The following is a 19,035-nucleotide window of genomic DNA, read 5'->3' on the forward strand; positions in this document are numbered from 1 at the left end:
CCAGAATAGACCACATACTGCGTCACAAATCAGGTCTCAACCGATACCAAAAGATTGAGATTATTTCCTGCATATTCTCAGACCACAATGCTTTAAAACTGGAACTCAATCACAAGAAAAAATTTGGCAGAAATTCAAACACTTGGAAGCTAAAGACCACTCTGCTCAAGAATGTTTGGGTCAACCAGGAAATCAAAGAAGAACTTAAACAATTCATGGAAATCAATGAGAATGAAAACACACTGGTCCAAAACCTATGGGATACTGCAAAGGCGGTCCTAAGGGGGAAATACATAGCCATCCAAGCCTCACTCAAAAAAATAGAAAAATCCCGAATTTGCCAACTAACTCTACACCTTAAAGAACTAGAGAAAAAGCAACAAAGGACGCCTAAGCCACGCATTAGAAGAGAAATAATTAAAATTAGAGCAGAAATCAATGAATTAGAAACCAGAAACACAGTAGATCAGATCAACGGAACTAGAAGTTGGTTCTTTGAAAGAATTAATAAGATCAATAAACCACTGGCCAGACTTATCCAAAAGAAAAGAGAAAGGACACAAATTAATAAAATTATGAATGAAAGGGGAGAGATCACGACTAACACCAAGGAAATAGAAACAATTATTAGAAATTATTATCAACAACTATCTGCCAATAAACTGAGCAATCTGGATGAAATGGAGGCCTTCCTGGAAACCTATAAGCTGCCAAGACTGAAACAGAAAGAAATTGACAACCTGAATAGGCCAATAACCAGTAACAAGATTGAAGCAATGATCAAAAACCTCCCAAAAAACAAGAGTCCAGGGCCTGATGGATTCCCTGGGGAATTCTACCAAACATTCAAAGAAGAAATAATACCTATTCTACTGAAGCTGTTTCAAAAAATAGAAACAGAAGGAAAACTTCCAAACTCATTCTATGAGGCCAGCATTACCTTAATCCCCAAAACAGGCAAAGACCCCATCAAAAAGGAGAATTTCAGACCGATATCCCTGATGAATATGGATTTCAAAATCCTCAACAAAATCCTAGCTAATAGGATCCAACAATACATTAAAAGGATCATCCACCACAACCAAGTGGGATTTATCCCCGGGGTGCAAGGGTGGTTCAACATTCGCAAATCAATGAATGTGATCGAACACATTAATAAGAGGAGGGAGAAGAGCCATATGGTCCTCTCAGTTGATGCAGAAAAAGCATTTGACAAAATACAACAGCCTTTCCTGATTAAAACTCTTCAGAGTAGAGGGATAGAGGGAACATTCCTCAAGTTCATAAAATCTATTTATGAAAAACCCACAGTGAATATCATCCTCCATGGGGAAAAGCTGAGAGCCTTTCCCTTAAGATCAGGAACACGTCAAGGGTGCCCACTCTCGCCACTGTTGTACAACATAGTATTAGAAGTCCTAGCAACAGCAATCAGACAACAAAAAGAAATAAAAGGTATTCAAATTGGCAAAGAAAAAATCAAACTCTCTCTTTTTGCAGACGACATGATACTTAATGTGGAAAACCCAAAAGACTCCACCCCCAAATTACTAGAAATCATCCAGCAATTCAGTAATGTGGCAGGATACAAAATCAATGCACAGAAATCAGTTGCTTTCTTATACACTAACAACGCAACTGTAGAAAGAGAAATTGGAGAAATGATTCCATTTACAATAGCACCAAAAACCATAAGACACCTCAGAATAAACCTAACCAAAGAGGTAAAGGATCTATACTCTAGGAACTATAAAACACTCATGAAAGAAATTGAAGAAGACACAAAAAGATGGAAAAATATTCCATGCTCATGGATCGGAAGAATAAACATTGTTAAAATGTCTATGCTACCCACAGCAATCTATACCTTCAATGCCATCCCGATCAAAATTCCAATGACATCTTTCAAAGTGCTGGAACAAACAATCCTAAAATTTGTATGGAATCAGAAAAGACCCCAAATCGCCAAGGAAATGTTGAAAAAGATAAACAAAGCTGGGGGCATCACGTTGCCCAATTTCAAGCTATATTACAAAGCAGTGATCACCAAGACAGCATGGTACTGGCACAAAAACAGACATATAGACCAATGGAACGGAATAGAGAGCCCAGATATGGACCCTCAACTCTATGGTCAAATAATCTTTGACAAAGCAGGAAAAAACATGCAATGGAAAAAAGACAGTCTCCTCAATAAATGGTGCTGGGAAAATTGGACAGCCACATGCAGAAGAATGAAACTCGACCATTCTCTAACGCCATTCACAAAGATAAACTCAAAGTGGATGAAAGACCTCAATGTGAGACAGGAATCCATCAAAATCCTAGAGGAGAACATAGGCAGTAACCTCTTTGACATCGCCCACAGCAACTACTTTCAAGATACATCTCCAAAAGCTAGTGAAACAAAAGCAAAAATGAACTTTTGGGACTTCATCAAGATAAAAAGCTTCTGTACAGCAAAGGAAACAGTCAACAAAACAAAGAGGCAACCCACAGAATGGGAGAAAATATTTGCAAATGACACTACAGATAAAGGGCTGGTATCCAAGATCTATAAAGCACTTCTCAAACTCAACACCCAAAAAACAAATAATCAAGTCAAAAAGTGGGCAGAAGATATGAAAAGACACTTCTCTGAAGAAGACATACAAATGGCTAACAGACACATGGAAAAATGTTCATCATCATTAGCCATCAGGGAAATCCAAATCAAAACCACATTGAGATACCACCTTACACCAGTTAGAATGGCAAAAATGGACAGGGAAAGAAACAACAAATGTTGGAGAGGTTGTGGAGAAAGGGGAACCCTCTTACACTCTTGGTGGGAATGCAAGTTGGTACAGCTACTTTGGAAAACAGTGTGGAGTTTCCTCAAAAATTTAAAAATAGAGCTACCCTATGACCCAACAATTGCACTCCTGGGTATTTACCCCAAAGACACAGATGTAGTGAAAAGAAGGGCCATATGCACCCCAATGTTCATAGCAGCAATGTCCGCAATAGCCAAACTGTGGAAAGAGCCGAGATGCCCTTCAACAGATGAATGGATAAAGAAGACGTGGTCCATATATACAATGGAATATTACTCAGCCATCAGAAAGGATGAATACCCAACTTTTACATCAACATGGATGGGACTGGAGGAGATTATGCTAAGTGAAATAAGTCAAGCAGAGAAAGTCAATTATCATATGGTTTCACTTATTTGTGGGACATAAGGAATAGCATGGAGGACATTAGGAGAAGGAAGGGAAAAATGGGGGGGGGAATTGGAGGGAGAGATGAACCATGAGAGACTATGGACTCTGAGAAACAAACAGCGTTTTAGAGGGGAGGGGGGAGGGGGATTGGTTAGCCCGGTGATGGGTATTAAGGAGGGCACGTACTGCATGGAGCACTGGGTGTTATACGAAAACAGTGGATCGTGGATTACCACATCAAAAACCAATGATGTATTGTATGGTGACTAACATAACATAATAAAATTAAAAAAAAAAAAAAAACACTGAAAATAAAGGCATAGAGTGGCTAAATGTATAAAAAACAAGACTATGTGCTGCCTACAAGAGACTTACTCATCTTTGAGGATACACATAAACTCAAAGTGAAAGGATGGAAAAGATATTTTATGCAAATAAAAATCAAAAGAGCAAGACTAGCTATACCTATATCACATAAAACAGACTTTCAATTAAAAACTTTAACAAGAGAAAAACAGTCATTATATAATGATAGAAAGGTTAATTTATAATGATTGGGAGTTAATTTATCAAAAATGTATAATAATAAATTGTATAAATATATATGCAACCAACATTGGATAACCTAAATATATTAAGCAAATACTAAAAGATCTTAAGGGAGTAATAGAAAACAATACAATAATAGTAGAGACTTCAATATCTCATGTTCAACAATGGATACATTATCTAGACAGAAAATCAATAAAAAAAATTAGACCTGAGCTATACTTTAAGCCAAATGGGCCTAACAGACATATATAGAACATTCTATCCAACAGCGGCAGAATACACATTCTTCTCAAATGCATACTGAACATTCTCCAGCATAGAGCAAATGTTAGGTCACAAACCAAGTCTTCACAAACTTAAAAAGACTGAAATCATACCAAGTACATTTTTTGACCATAATGGTATGAAACTAGAAATCAGTAACAAGAGGAAAACTGGAAATTTCACAAACGTGGAAATTACACAACACACTCCTGAAGAACCAATGAGTCAAAGAAGTAATCAAAAGGGAAATAAAAATATATCTTAAACAAAAATGGAAACACAACATACCAAAATTTATAGGATATAGCAAAAGCAGTTCTAGGTGGGAAGTTTATAGCAGTAAGTGCTTATATTTAAAAAAAGAAAGAAAGAAAGAAAGAAAGAAAGAAAGAAAGAAAGAAAGAAAGAAAGAAAGAAAGAAAGAAAAAGAAAGAAAGGAAGAAAGAAAGATAGATCTGAAATAAATGACCTAACTTTAAATCTCAAAGAACTAGAAAAAGAAGAGCAAGCTAAGCCCAAAATTATCAGAAGGAAGGAGATAATAAAGATCAGAGCAGAAATAAACAAAATAGAGAATAAAAATAATAGAAAAAATCAACAAAACTAAGAGTTGGTTTTTTGAAAAGATAAATAAAATTGACAAACCTTTAGCTAGACTAACCAAGAAAAAAAGAGAGAGCACTCAAATAAAGTTATAAATGAAAGAAGAGACATTAAAACTGATAGCACTGATAGAAATACACTAAAACTGATAGAAATACAAATGATTGTGAGTGTACTATGAATAATTACATAACAAAAATTGGACAAACTAAGAGAAACAGATAAATTTCTAGAAACATACAACCTACTAAGACTGAATCATGAAGAAATAGAAAATCTGAACAGACCAATAAGGAGTAAGGAGATTGAATCAGAAATCAAAAATCTTCCAACAAAGAAAAGCCCAGGACCAGATGGCTTCACAGGTGAATTCTACCAAACATTTTAAAAAAAACTAATACCAATTCTTCTCAAAATTCTTCTCAAAAATTGAAGATAAGGAAACACTTTCAAAATCACTTTATAAGGCCAGCATTTCTCTGATACCGGTGCCAAATAAGGATACTACAAGAAAAATATAGGCCAATTTCCCTGATGAAAATAGATGCCAAAATTCTCAACAAAATATTAGCAAACCAAATTCAACAGCATATTAAAAAGTTCATACAACATAACCAAGTGGGATTCATCCCTGGGAGGCAAAGACGGTTCTACATACCCAAATTAATAAATGTGATGATGTATCACATTAATAGAATGAAAGATAAAAATTATGATCATCTCAATAGATACAAAAAAGTATTTGACAAAATTCAACATCCTTTAATGATAAAAACTCCCAACAAAGTGATTATAAAAGGAACATACTTCACAATATAAAAGCCGTATATGACAAGCCCACAGCTGACATCATACTCAACAGTGAAAGTTTGAAAGTTTATCCTCTAAGATCAGGAACAAGACTATTATTCCCACTATCACCACTCCTATTCAACAGAGTGTGGGAAATCTTAGCCAGAGCAATTAGGAAAGAAAAAAATAAAAGGATCCAAAACTGTAATGAAAAAGTAAAATTGTCTCTGTCTGCTGGTGACATATCTTTGTATATAGAAAATCCTAAAGACTGCGCCTAAAAACTGTTAGAACTAATAAATTCAATAAAGTTTCAGGTTACAAAATCAACATACAAAAATCAGTTGTGTTTCTATACACTAATAATGAACTATCTGAAAGAGAAATAAAGAAAACAATCCCATTCACAATAGCATCAAAAAGAATAAAATACTTAGAAATAAATTTAACCAAGGAAGTGAAAGATCTATACATCAAAAACCATGACATTGAGGAAAAAAATTGAAAAAAACATAAATAAAATAGAAAGATATCCATATTCATGGATTGGAAGAGTCAATTTTGTTAAAATGTCTATGCTATCCAAAGCAATCTACAAATTCAAAGCAATCCTATTAGAATTCCAATTTTTTTTACAGAAATAGAAAAAATAATCTTTTGCACAGCAAAAGAAACAATCAACATAAGGGCGCCTGGGTGGCTCACTTGGCTAAATGTCTGCCTTCAGGTCAGGTTATGATCCCAGGGTCATGGGATGGAGTCCAGCATCAAGCTCCCCACTCAGCGGGGAGCCTGCTTCTCCCTCTCCCCTTGCTCCTCCTCCCCCCCCCACTCATGCTCTCTCTCTCTCAAATAACTAAAATCTTAAAGAAAAAAAAAAGAAACAATCAACATAATGAAAAGGCAACCTATGGAAGGGGAGAAAATATTTACAAAACATATATCTAATAAAGGGTTAATATGCAAAATATATATGAAACTCATACAATAGCAAAAAATAATAATAATAATAATAAATAATCCAATTTGGAAATTGGCAAAGGAATTAATAAACATTTTTTAAAAAATCCAAATGCCGGGCGCCTGGGTGGCTCAGTTGGTTAAGTGACTGCCTTCGGCTCAGGTCATGATCCTGGAGTCCCAGAATCGAGTCCCACATCGGGCTCCCTGCTCAATGGGGAGTCTGCTTCACCCTCTGACCGTCTCCCCTCTCATGCTCTTTCTCACCCTCTCTCTCTAAAATAAATAAATAAAATCTTTTAAAAAAAAAAAAATCCAAAGCTAACAGATACACGAAAAGATGTTCAACATCGCTAATCACCAGAGAAATGCAAATCAAAACCACAGTGAGGTACCACCTCACACCTGTTAGAATGGCTATTATCAAAAACAAAATAAACAAACAAAAAGCAAGAGATAACGAATGTTGGTGAGGACTTAGTCAAAAGAGAACACTTGTGCACTACTGGTGGAAATGTAAATTGTATAGCCACTATGGAAAACAGTATGGAAGTCCTTCAGAAAATTAAAAGTAGATCTACCATATGATCCAGCAATCCCATTTCCAGATATATATCCAGAGGAAATGAAATCACTATCTCAAAGAGTTAACTTCATTCCCATGTCCATTACGGCATTATTTGCAATAGCCAAGACATGGAAACAAACAAAATGTCCATCAATGGAAGAATGGATAAAGAAAATGTGATATATACACGACAGAGTATTGTTCAGCCATAAAAAAAAAGGAAATCCTACCATTTGCAACAATATGGATGAATCTTAAGAAAATAACGCTAAGTAAAATATGTCAGACAAAGACAAATACTATATGAGCTCATTTGTATGTGTAATCTTAAGAAGCTGAAATAGAGAGTACAACAGTAGTTTCCAGGGATGGGTGGGGGGTGAGAGAAATGAAGAGATGTTGGTCAAAGGGTGCAAACTTCCAGTTATAAGAGGAATTCGTTCTGGAGCTCTAATGTACAGTGTGGTAACTATAGTTAACAATATATTTCAAGTATTGTATACTTGAAAATGGCGACAAGAGTAGATTTTAAATGTTCTCACAATAACAACAACAACAAAATGGTAGTTATATGAGATGAAGGATGTGTTAACTAACATTACTGAGGTAAACATTCCACAACATATATGTCTATCAATCATCACATTAGACACCTTAAACTTACACAATGTTATATGTCAGTTATATCGCAGTAAAGCCGGGTGGTGGAAAGAATGAGAAATGCTAAAACAGACAGAGGTTTAGAAGAGTAGAGTGGTTGACATTGAAGCCATCAGCCTTGGCAGCATCAGAAGACGGCACTCTCAGTACATATTATGCATTCTCTCTCAGCCCTAGCTGCCCTGAGCCCAGATTTAGGGACAGACTCTCAGCTGCCTCACTACCACAGCTGGCAGTCTCTAGTACTGGGCAGTACTCCGTACTAAGGCAGTGGGGCCAGCAACAAGAAAGTACTAGGGCAGTGAAGTCATCAACTCGTAAAACTGACCATCATTGATGGGTATCAGTGGACATGACCAGAGGCATTGGTGTTTCACACTCCGGCAGCAACAGGAAATGTCATCACACCCAGGGTCTAGAGGGAACTGTCTCCCAGGACTCACCCTCAGAAGCTGAGATGGGCAAAACTGTGCCTGTATTTCTAATCATTATTATGCCAGCATCTAACACAGTACCTGATAGTAGATAGTAGATGTACATTGAATATTTATGGTATGAATGAGTGAATAATGGATGAATGAATGAATGCATGAATGAATGAACTACAAAATATCTACATCACTGGATACATGTTTTCATATATAGGAATAAACTCCAAAGGTTGTCTTTAAAAATGTATGAAGGGAATGTTTGTGAACACTTAAAATTCCAATCAAGGCGACTGAGAACAGTCTTAAGGAGGCAGAATTGGCATTTGATTGTAAGTAGAATCCTAATCAAGTATATTGGACTCACGTTTGAAAGAAAAACCACATGAGATGATCAGCCACATAAGTAGGGGAAGAAGGAGGATCCCAGAGGACGAAAATGTTTACAAATAACTGTGCAAGTGTTATCTACAGAAAAAGAAATTCTGACTGAACACTAACATTTTGAATTTCTTGGCAACATTATCCCTAGAGTACCTCAATCTGTCCCAGCTGGGGGACACTTCTTGAATCAAATCACTCCTAATATTTGGATTCCTTGCTCACCAATCTTCTACCAATCCAGGCATTTTCATCTCTTGACAGTTATAATGCTCTCTAAAATTTGACAAATTTGTCCATAGGAGACAAGTCTTTGAGAGCCTGGTTAATGTTGGGCCCCCTGAAGAGGTGGTTTGATCTCAGTATGCTGGCAAAATAAGATTTCTGAGCCCCAGGGCTGAAGACGAGCCTGTCCTGATGGTGGTGGAACTCCCAGGGTGAATGCTAAGAGGGACTGGCCAGTCTCTTAGTCTTCTCTCCATTGCCCTGTGCCTTTGCCAACATAACCTGTCTCCCAGAGAGCCAGAAGAGGAGAAGACACCACTCGTTAACTAGTTTCTAATCAAACCAAGAAACATCCTGGAATCCTCCAGAAGTATGTAAGGAATTTTTAAATCTCTGAATTTTTCTACAGAGAAAATAGAAGCAGAACCAGAGAAAGTCCATTCTGTGTCTGTCACTATGACTCTGTACTTTGTTGGGCCAGTGTCCGCGGTAAACTTTGTTTACCATTTATCCCAAATCTAATAAAATTCAAACTCACTTACTATTTGTTTCTGGGCATCTCATCAAATCACCAATTACCCCCTAAATTACCAAGTTCATAGTTCACTGATTATCTTGGTGTCTCTGAAACATTTGACATTGTACATCACCAGGTCTTCATGTAAATTTCTTTCTCATCAGACACAGTGATACGAGAGCCTGCTGCCTCTCTCCCTTTCTCTTCAGAGGCTCCTTCACTATTTCTAATTTCTCTTCCTCGTGCTAACTGGAGTTTTGGTCTTCCGACCTCTACTCTCTGTCCTTTCTCCTAGGGAGTCCTGACCCATTTTGACTACTCCAAAAACACTCAACCACTATTTATTTATTGAGGACCTCCTGTGTGATATACTACCATCTGCTTACTTGTGGCTCAAGTCCAGCCCTGACTGGTGTCCTGAACTTTAGATCCATGCCCATAACAAGACTTGTGGACATTTATAGGTTGATGGCCTAATTTTACCTCCAACAAAGCACGAGAAAAACATTATTTATATATTGTATCACAAGTAAGAGGATACACAAATCAAAGTAGCCTAAACATACATGAAAATTATTGACTTAAGCCCAAGTATAAAATAAATTTCAGGATTCTGGCTTCTCTCTCTCTCTCTCAGGCTCTTGGCCTTCGTACCATCTTAGAAACCTCCTTACCATGACAGCCAAGTGGAGGAAAAAGCAAATGCACAGACTGGAGCACAAAAGAAGAAAGACGAGGTGGAGATCTAAATAAACCACTAGCTTTTTTCCCATAAAGTTCATGGAATCAAAAAATGGAAAGGTGGAGGCCAGAGACACTGGTACAAGTTGTTGACTGCATGCTACCCTCTAGAACTTGTTTCAGTGGATCTAGGACGTCCATCACTATCAAGTCACCACGATCACCACTAAAAAATCCACCTTGCTTATACCAAACAAGTCCCTTTTGATATTTTGCCCTGGATCTGTAACATTCTGGACTAGTTGTGCTCTCAGTTGTGGCCAAGTATAACACATATAAAATAAATCATCTCTTCTGCCTTAAAAAAAAAAAATCCTCAGATGAGCTTCTTCATGGTAACAAAATGGTTGCAGCAGTTCCAGGATTCAAACACACATCTCAGATTATGGAAAAAGAGAGCCTGCCTTCCATAGCCATTGTACAGAAGTTTAAGGGCTATATTCTGACTAATTAATTGGGGTCAGCACCTACCTCTGTATGGTCCCTGTGGCCAGAAAAATGCTTTGAGCCATTAATTTAAGCCACAGCTCCAGGCTTATTCCTGAATCAGTTACTGGGGCAAGGGGATGTGATCATCATGATTAGCTTAGGCTGTGCAGAGCCCTTCTCTGAAGCAAGAGGTGAGGCCAGTCCCACCAAGAACATGGCTGCTACATAATGGGACAGGATGGAATGGATGCCAGAAAGGCAACCAATAGTTTTAGCTATGTCTTGTCTAGGTATTTGGAACCCAGGGAAAAGGAAGAATTCTGTATAGTTAAGTTTGTAAATAGTTAAGGGTTCACTTCACTCCATATGTGTATTAACCAGTTTAAATGATATAGTTCAAAAGTGGATTCTTGATATCTCCAACTTTTAGCAGAAGTATACCAAACATAATTGAAGCATTTAAGGATGATTTGAGGTCATCGTGATGCAAATTTATTATGGTACCAATTACAATACAGTGACTGACCCCAGTAGTTACCGAGCTGTGCATGGCCGTGGCCCATTAAATGGCTCCAGAGTGCTATGCACTTTAACAAATTTTATCTACTTTTTATGACTTTTCTTTCTCGGCCCTTTCTCTAAATTGCTATTTCTAATCTACAGTGGAATTAGGAACCACATAATGAAGCTTTCAAAATTGAGTATAAATTAAAAGTAAAAATTAAAGGAGGAAATATGCCAAAATGCAAACTGGTTGCCTTTGAGGAGGGGCATTAACTTGTTTTTATTTATGTCTGGCTTCTCATTATTTTTTTTTCTATAATGATTAAGAAACTTTTATGATCTCTCTTACACACACACCAACACACATGGAAAACTAACAAAGTAAATTGGATTTGGATGGTGACTTCACATTCCCCAAGTGGAAAACTACCCCAGTTATTACTTCTTACAGTCTCTGACAGTTCCTCTAGCAGATTCCTCTAGTCTTGTTGATTGCCTATGCCTGGTGTGTCCTGAGTCAGGAAGAATACACACCTGAGGAGAAGAGATCATGGAAAGACAGAAACTATCAGGGGGAAGGTCCACTGCCTACCTACCATGAGGCCTTGACCCGGTAGGTCACAACCAGAGACTGGCTTTCAGCCTTACAGATGAGGAAACCCAGTTTTGCCTGTGCCTTGGGGTTGGACAGATCATGAGGATGGTGACTCAACACTGTGGAAACTCGTAAGTGACATGTGTGCTTCTTACCCAGAATACCAATTTAATGACAGATAATGAAAAGAGATATGCTACTCACAAGGAATTTTTCTTCCAGCATAGAAGCCATATGGGGAGTCAAATTATAATTAGAAGATTGATTTGGTAAGCATAAAATTAGAATAAACTACAAAGTGGAAAGAAGTTAAAATAGCCTGGTCCCTCCACTCATCATCACACTGGGTCATACCTGCCAAGCACACCAGCCGTGTAGGAAGGCCCTAGGCCACTCCAAACACTATGTTTTGGGCACTTTCCAACCTTGTTTCCATGACTCACCATTTTGTTTAGTTCATTACCAACAACACCCTTACTAATGAGCCATCTTTTATTTAAATAACTTCATACATTCACAGGTTATGGATAAAGATTATTGCTCTTACAATTACTTTACATACTTCTCTTTATAAGTATAGCTCTGGGAGAGCCATTTTCAAGTTCTAGGGCCACCTCATGGTTAGCTCCCATTCTACATACTACATTCAACTTCTAAAAGAGACGAAATCCAAACAAAAAAGTGTTCAAATAAGTATAAAACCAAAATCTCTTCTCCTCCCTGCAGCTCTTCCACCAAGCCAACTAGTTCCCCAAATTAACATTTTTTTGAAAAATTAATAATATGCTCACCCTACACTTTTCTCCCTCTGCTGCCCCTTATTCTTGGGGTGACCAACTCTTGTTTGCTCCTCCTTCTCAATGCCTTTCTCATCCACTCTTTTCTTTCCACTCCCATTGCCCCACTTTTTTTTTATATCAACCTGATCCACTGCAATAGTCCAGTCATTTCTTCCCTTTTCTCCTGTCTCTTCCCTTCTACTCATCTGCATATTATTACCCTATTAATCTTCTAGAAACTTTCTCATTCAGGATATTTAAGGGCTCCTTATTACACAAAGAATGAAGGGCAAAGCCTTGGACCAGTGCTCAGAGCCCTCCCTACTTTGGCTTTTCTGTTCTCTTTTGTCTTTAATTTCTGTGACTTCTCAACATGAGCCCTTGGTTTCAGGCTTCGTATACTGGCTGTGGATAAAGGAAAAAGTAAAATACAAACAATGCTTATGTTTTGTAATGCAAATCTATAGAGAAGTCTTAGAGATTAACACCAGCAGATACAGTTTGCAAATTTTCATTTTAACAGCTCGTTCAGCTTTTCTTTTCTAATTCCCTGTATTTACCTTCACAGACACATACATACACTCATAGAACCATGGCTACCTATAATCAAAAGGTATCCATGGTTTCAATCATGCTTTTGAAGGAGACCTAAACCTATTTAAAGTAAGTCGTAAACCCATGACACAGACATTGCATAACTCATATTGACTTGTAATATACCATCATTCAGAAATACCCTGAAACAAAAATGTTCTTGACATTTAATGTGATGGAGATTCTACTTATTTCTTATGTAGGATATGACTTTGAGGAATATAATATGAACCGTCAATTTGGTCAGCTTTCAATAAGAGCCCAACAGAAAGTGATTTGAGCAATAAAGGGAATATATTGACTCGTGGAACTCCAAAGTCCAGACATGGCTACTGCAAGTGTTCAAACATGATCACTGGGACCCATCTCCATATCTCAACTCTGCATTTCTCCATGTGGCTTCTTTCTACATAGGAGAAAAGATAATCACCCAGAGCTTCAGGCTTGGTGAGCCCAGCAAAAAGATGGCATCATTTTCCTGATAATATCAATAAACATCCTAGAGTGGGTTCTTATTGGCCCAGCTCAAGTCATGTGCCCATTACTGAAACAATCACCGTGGCAGGGGAATAAGTTGTTGACTACCCAGGATTATCCCTGCTCCTCACTGAGGCCAGAGGATGCAGTCAACTCCGTTGAACTACATGAATGGAGAAAATGTGATTTTTCTAAAGGAAAATCAGGATGCTGTCATCAGAAGAAAGGAGAACAGCTAGGAAAAAACCCGGTGACTGCTAGGGCAGGTTCTTACACTTACGAACATGCCTATTTTCACTTATTTCAATATGCTCAATAATGAGTCCCACAACTTTATAATCAAAATTTAAGATGAAGTTGGCAATTTGTATCAATTTTTTTAAATATACATATCTTTAACCCAGCAATTCCATTTCTAGGAATAATAGCTATGCTAGTAAGTGCTTTCTTGTGTGGCCATCACTGGCCTAAGCACATTGCATGTAACCACACTCTAGGATGAAGTGGTATTGTATCCATTTTTGCCCTCTAGAAGTTGAGCTTAGAAAGGTTAAGTGATTTAAACAAGGTTGCACAGCTAATAAGAAGGAAAGCCAGAATTCAGCCTTCAAAGTCTTCAAAACTATTAGTTACTTCCCTCTTAAGTTTCTGTGGCATATAGTCTCATGAATTTATTCTAAGAAAAAATATGACAGGTGAGAAAAGATGTACGGCCCAGGATGGTATTTATATGTATTTGTCCACAGAATTCAAGTGTGAAATAAAGAATCAATAAATTATGTCAACCTGCATGTCCCTTCATTATCAGTAAATATATACTAAGTTCCTATTTATAAAATGATAAAAGATTAATGGTTTGTTTTGTTTTGTTTTGTTGGTAAGGCTGTGAAATTACAAGTTTGTTTAAACCAGCTGCCTGAGCTACGAAAGCATCCACAGTCAAGGTTAATCAAACACAATAAGGCCTTGTGCATTGTTTTATATCTATCACTATGTCAGTTTATCATTTAGGAAAAAATTGAGTACTTAATCTGTACAACCACTCAGACTATATCTTTATATGTTGTAGCTGTCTGCTGTCTGGCCAAGGGGAGCTTTAGGCTAAATTATTTAACATTGATGATGCTCAACACTGGAACATTCCATCAGATGGGGAAGTGAGTGGCCTGGGAGCCCACAAGCTGCTGGGTTTAACCACTGAACCCCAGACTGAGAAGCTTCCTTTAACAGTTAGAAACCTTCACTCTGCCCCAGTCCCCAAATCAGGGCAAAAGATGGGGCAGGACAGCAATAACCCTGAAGCTATTAAAGAGTTTAGACTACTAGTGAGTAAGGCTGGAAAAGTAGATATGCTGGTCTAGGTTTCTGTCATGCTGCCCGGCTAGGTGGAAGCAGGGGGAGCTCAAAGGATGTATGTCACGAATGCACTCTTGCTATTTATTTATTTATTTATTTGAGAAAGAGAGAGAGTGGCGGGGGGGGGGGCGGGGGGTGGAGGGACAAGCTGTCACTGTGCTGAGCGTGGAGCACCACACAGGACTGGATCCCAGGACCCTGAGATCATGATCTGAGCTGCAACCACGAGTCTGATGCTTAACCAACTGAGCCACCCAAGTGCCCCTGTTGTTACTTTTGTATTTTTTATTTATTTTGTTTTTTTTTAAAGATTTTATCTATTTTTATGAGAGAGAGAGAAAACACATGAGCAGAGGGAGAGGGAGAAGCAAACTCCCTGCTGAGCCCAGAGCCTTGCCCAAGGCTCCATCCCAGGACCCTGAGATCATGACTTGAGCTGAAGTCAGATGCTTAACCAACTGAGTCAAGGTTTACGGACCTCAGATTCTGCTATTTTTTTTTTTAACCTCTTGTAATACCTAGAGAGATCAATTAGTTTATAATCAGTCTCTTTTTCACCATGCCTCCGTTTCTCATTATTCCCAAGACTGTATCCTCAGCAAATATAACCCTAAAACACTCCTGAAAAGCACATGAAGGAGAAACTCATTTGCAGGAGAGTAATGATTTAGTCCTGTGAACTTTTAATTTGCATAATCCCCTTGCCTTTCCCCACTTTCTTAAAGTCTTTGATATTTTTTTTTCTCCAAATGACGCGGGTTGGGAGAAAGAATTAAGTAAGCATCAAAGTTCTAGCTCTTGTGTTCTCAGCTATTACATTAATCTTTAAGATTTTCTCTCCCATTTATTAAAAATCAGTGACTCACCCAACTTTACACAGAAATCCACATCAAAGTTAATTAGAATCTTGGGAGTCTAGTGTTTGTCTCTTCCTTTATTAATTCCTAGAAGCTTGAAGCAAGCCTCTGTGTGTGATTGTGGAATAAAGAAAAAGAGAAGCTAGTAGACATGACCGGCCAGTGGCAGGATTCAGAACTGGACTGAAGCTCGCTTAGCGCAAAGAAGGACCAGCCCTCTAGGCAGCCCACTTGCTGGTCTGGGTCAACCTCCTGTGGAACTGAGGCAAGCCCTGACCCCAGTCTGAAAGATGGAGGATGGAGGTAAGAATTAAGCAATGGAGAATAGAGCCCTGCTTGCTAATTTCTTTTTCTCTCCCTCCTCTATAATCAGGAAAAGCAGCCAATTATTCTTATGAATTAACTTTCTCTTCTTCCTTCCTGTAAAGTTTAAAAAAACAAAAATACTGTGCAGCTTTGCAAAACTTCTACTGGAAGCGGGGGTTGGGGATGGGGCAGAGAGCAGGAGACAAGATAGGAGCAAGAGGGAAATGATCGCGCAGCAAGACATTTTTACATTTGGTTTCCTGAAGTGTACCTGGACACAAAATGCAGGGAAAGGACATGAGTAGAACAGGGGATTCGATCTCATACACTTATTAGTGAGTAACTCACAGCAACGGCTGCAGGACTTCACTGCATAATGATTTTGCTTTAGGAGGTTTGTGCGGAAATCACATAAAACAAACTGAGAAAACTAGTTTTCTTCCCAAACTGTTCTTGACAAGTGTAGAGGAACCTTTCAATGTATTTTCTTATTTTAAAAAACTCGTTGCATTAACATTCTAAAGTCTAAAGAAAATACAACAGGAAAGCCAAGAAACTCACACTCAGGGCTTAGGCCCTACAAGAGACTTGAATCACCCACAAATGAGACCAGGTACAGTTTTAAAGCATAATTAATGTATTTCATATTAGGACTTTTTATAAAGTCATATACTTCCATGCTATATGTAAGAAGATAATTCGAAATTGACCAAAAAGTCAATATTGAGTGTAACCTACCCTGGAGGGCTTTTGCAGACACTCAGCTCCCTGAGAAGTGCTCCTGAGCAGGAGAGCCCTAGAAGCCCCCCACAACCCAGGGGCCACCACCTCTCTGCACGTGCACATACTCGCCCACTGTGCCCCGAAACCTGGCAGGGAACGCTCTGCCAGTTAGCAAGCCCCTGAATCGGTAGGTGAGTCCTGAGATGCAGGTAGGTTAAAAAAAAAACCACCTCCCTGTGCTTTGGCCTGAGCAGTGTTTGACCCTAGAGGACTCGGGGCAACGTGCTGGTGCTTCAGAGCAGTCAGCTGTTTACTGCATCAGCACTTTCCCTTTATCCCCGGGATCCAGCCAGCCCCGCAGGACCAAGGACACATTCCCAGAACAGTTGTTGCTCTGTATTCCGGACTTCCTCCCACCCAGATGACTAAGGCTTTGTTCTGGGTCCAGTTCCGCACGCTCAGATCCTTTCCTCCCAGGACACTTCTCACCCTTTCCCACCACCTTCCTCTCCCCCTCAAAACACAAGCGTCAGGCGATCGCACCAGCTTGATGCTCCCCAGCCACCAGCCAGCTCTAGGTCATTTCCCAGGGGGCTCTTCTGCCTCCAGTCCATAAGAAATAGTCGAGCAGAAACCCCAGAAGTATTGATACTTCCAAGGAAGAGACCAGGGAAAAAAACACACAGAGAAGGTAATGGGACTTTCAGTCCTACTGACGAGTGGCCACAGGATTGCTTTGGATCAATGTGTGCTTCAAGTCGTTACACAGAATGGCTAAAATGTAGAGGCAGGAATGGGCACAAAAGGCTCAAACGTGATACACAATTTATAATATTCACATTTTCACCTAAGACCAGAAGAGAACAAACTAATGCTTCAAAACTTACTTAGCCAAGTTTGTGTTCTTATGGCAGCTTCATCACATCTCTACGCCTTACTGTCTAGTCCCTTTGAGATATGAAAAGGGTTGCTTTCCAGCATCCCTTTCCTTCCCCCGGATGCCACATTTAAACTTCACTTTTCAATGCTCAAACCACCCCTGCTTTTAAGGAGCTATTGTTGTTTTGTATGAAACAAAATGATAAACATTGAATTGTGACACACCCTCTGTGCAACACTGATCCAACACATTCAAATGAGACATTTGTTTGGGTTCAATATGTATAACAGAAATCATACAGAGGAGTCCTGTTTCATGCAGGGATAGGGTCTAAAGTCAGCATATAAAATAAAACCATATAGCGCCTAAGTTTACTGAAAATTCCCTTAAGCTAATTTAGAAAGCATAGTTTTGCAGGTACAGTCCCATGCAGTAATATACAGTTGACCCTTAACAACAGGGGGTTGGGTGCTGACTTGCCTGTGCGGTTGAAAATCCACATATAACTTGATTCCCCAAAACTTAACTACTAATATCCTGTGGTTGACCAGAAGCCTTGCCAACAACATAAGCAGTCAATTAACACATATTTTGTATGTTATATGTATTATATACTATATTCTTATAATAAAGTAAGCAAGAGAAAAGGAAATAATAGGGAAAAGAAAATGCATTTACAGTATCATACTGTTTTTATTGAAAAAAATCCACATAAGTGGACCCAAAGTTCAAATCTGTATTGTTCAGGGGTCAACTGTGTATCACTTACAAATGATTCCACTTATTTTTAATTCCACAAGAAAAGAGAGTGAGAAGTTGGTATTCTTCACTGAGTTCTAGATGAGGTCGTGGGTTTGCTTTTAGAGTGTGTGTTCTATTAAAAAAAACAAACAAAAAACCAAAACTTGTGTCTTTAAGAGCTAGAATTCCACAAAGCAGCACTCTGAGAATCACACAAGAACTGAGACAAACCCAGGGGAGCACCAGTTGTTGGTGTCATGGTGGATGCACCCTTACAATGAATATTTGTGTCTTTCTCTCACTTCTATCTTGTTTTTATTGTTTTGTAGGCTGTGTGTTTGCTAAGCCAAGCACTTTTAGTTGAATTCTCATAAATTAAATGTGTATGAAATGCAACTCCACTATAGAAGGAAAAAATAGATATCAGGTTGATTACCCAGCAATGCTTGCTTATTTATCTATTTAACCTACATTGGAAGTCCGACTCCTTTTTGCCAGGGGATTGAATCCTCCTGTTGCCACTGCTGCACACAAACAGATGTGCATACACACATGCATACATGCCCGCTTGTGCCACACACACATGCACACACACAAACACACTGCTACCACCAAAGGGACGGTCAATAGTAGGAAGTGCTTACACATTAATACACACATATATGCATATGCATTTATATGTTTATCTCATATATAAACATATATATCTCATAAACCTCTCATGTATAAACACATAGCTCTCTCATATATCTCTATTTATATATATTTTTATATATATATAAACATATACATGACATATGTATATATGAATTAAACATATATAAAAATAGAAGAGTATAATGAACCCTTATATAACTAGTCCTATCTTCAACAGTTATCAACATGTGAATAATTTTG

This window comes from Phoca vitulina, unplaced genomic scaffold (genome assembly GCF_004348235.1).
Source record: "Phoca vitulina isolate PV1807 unplaced genomic scaffold, GSC_HSeal_1.0 scaffold1, whole genome shotgun sequence".
In the NCBI taxonomy this organism is placed as follows: Eukaryota; Metazoa; Chordata; class Mammalia; order Carnivora; family Phocidae; genus Phoca; species Phoca vitulina.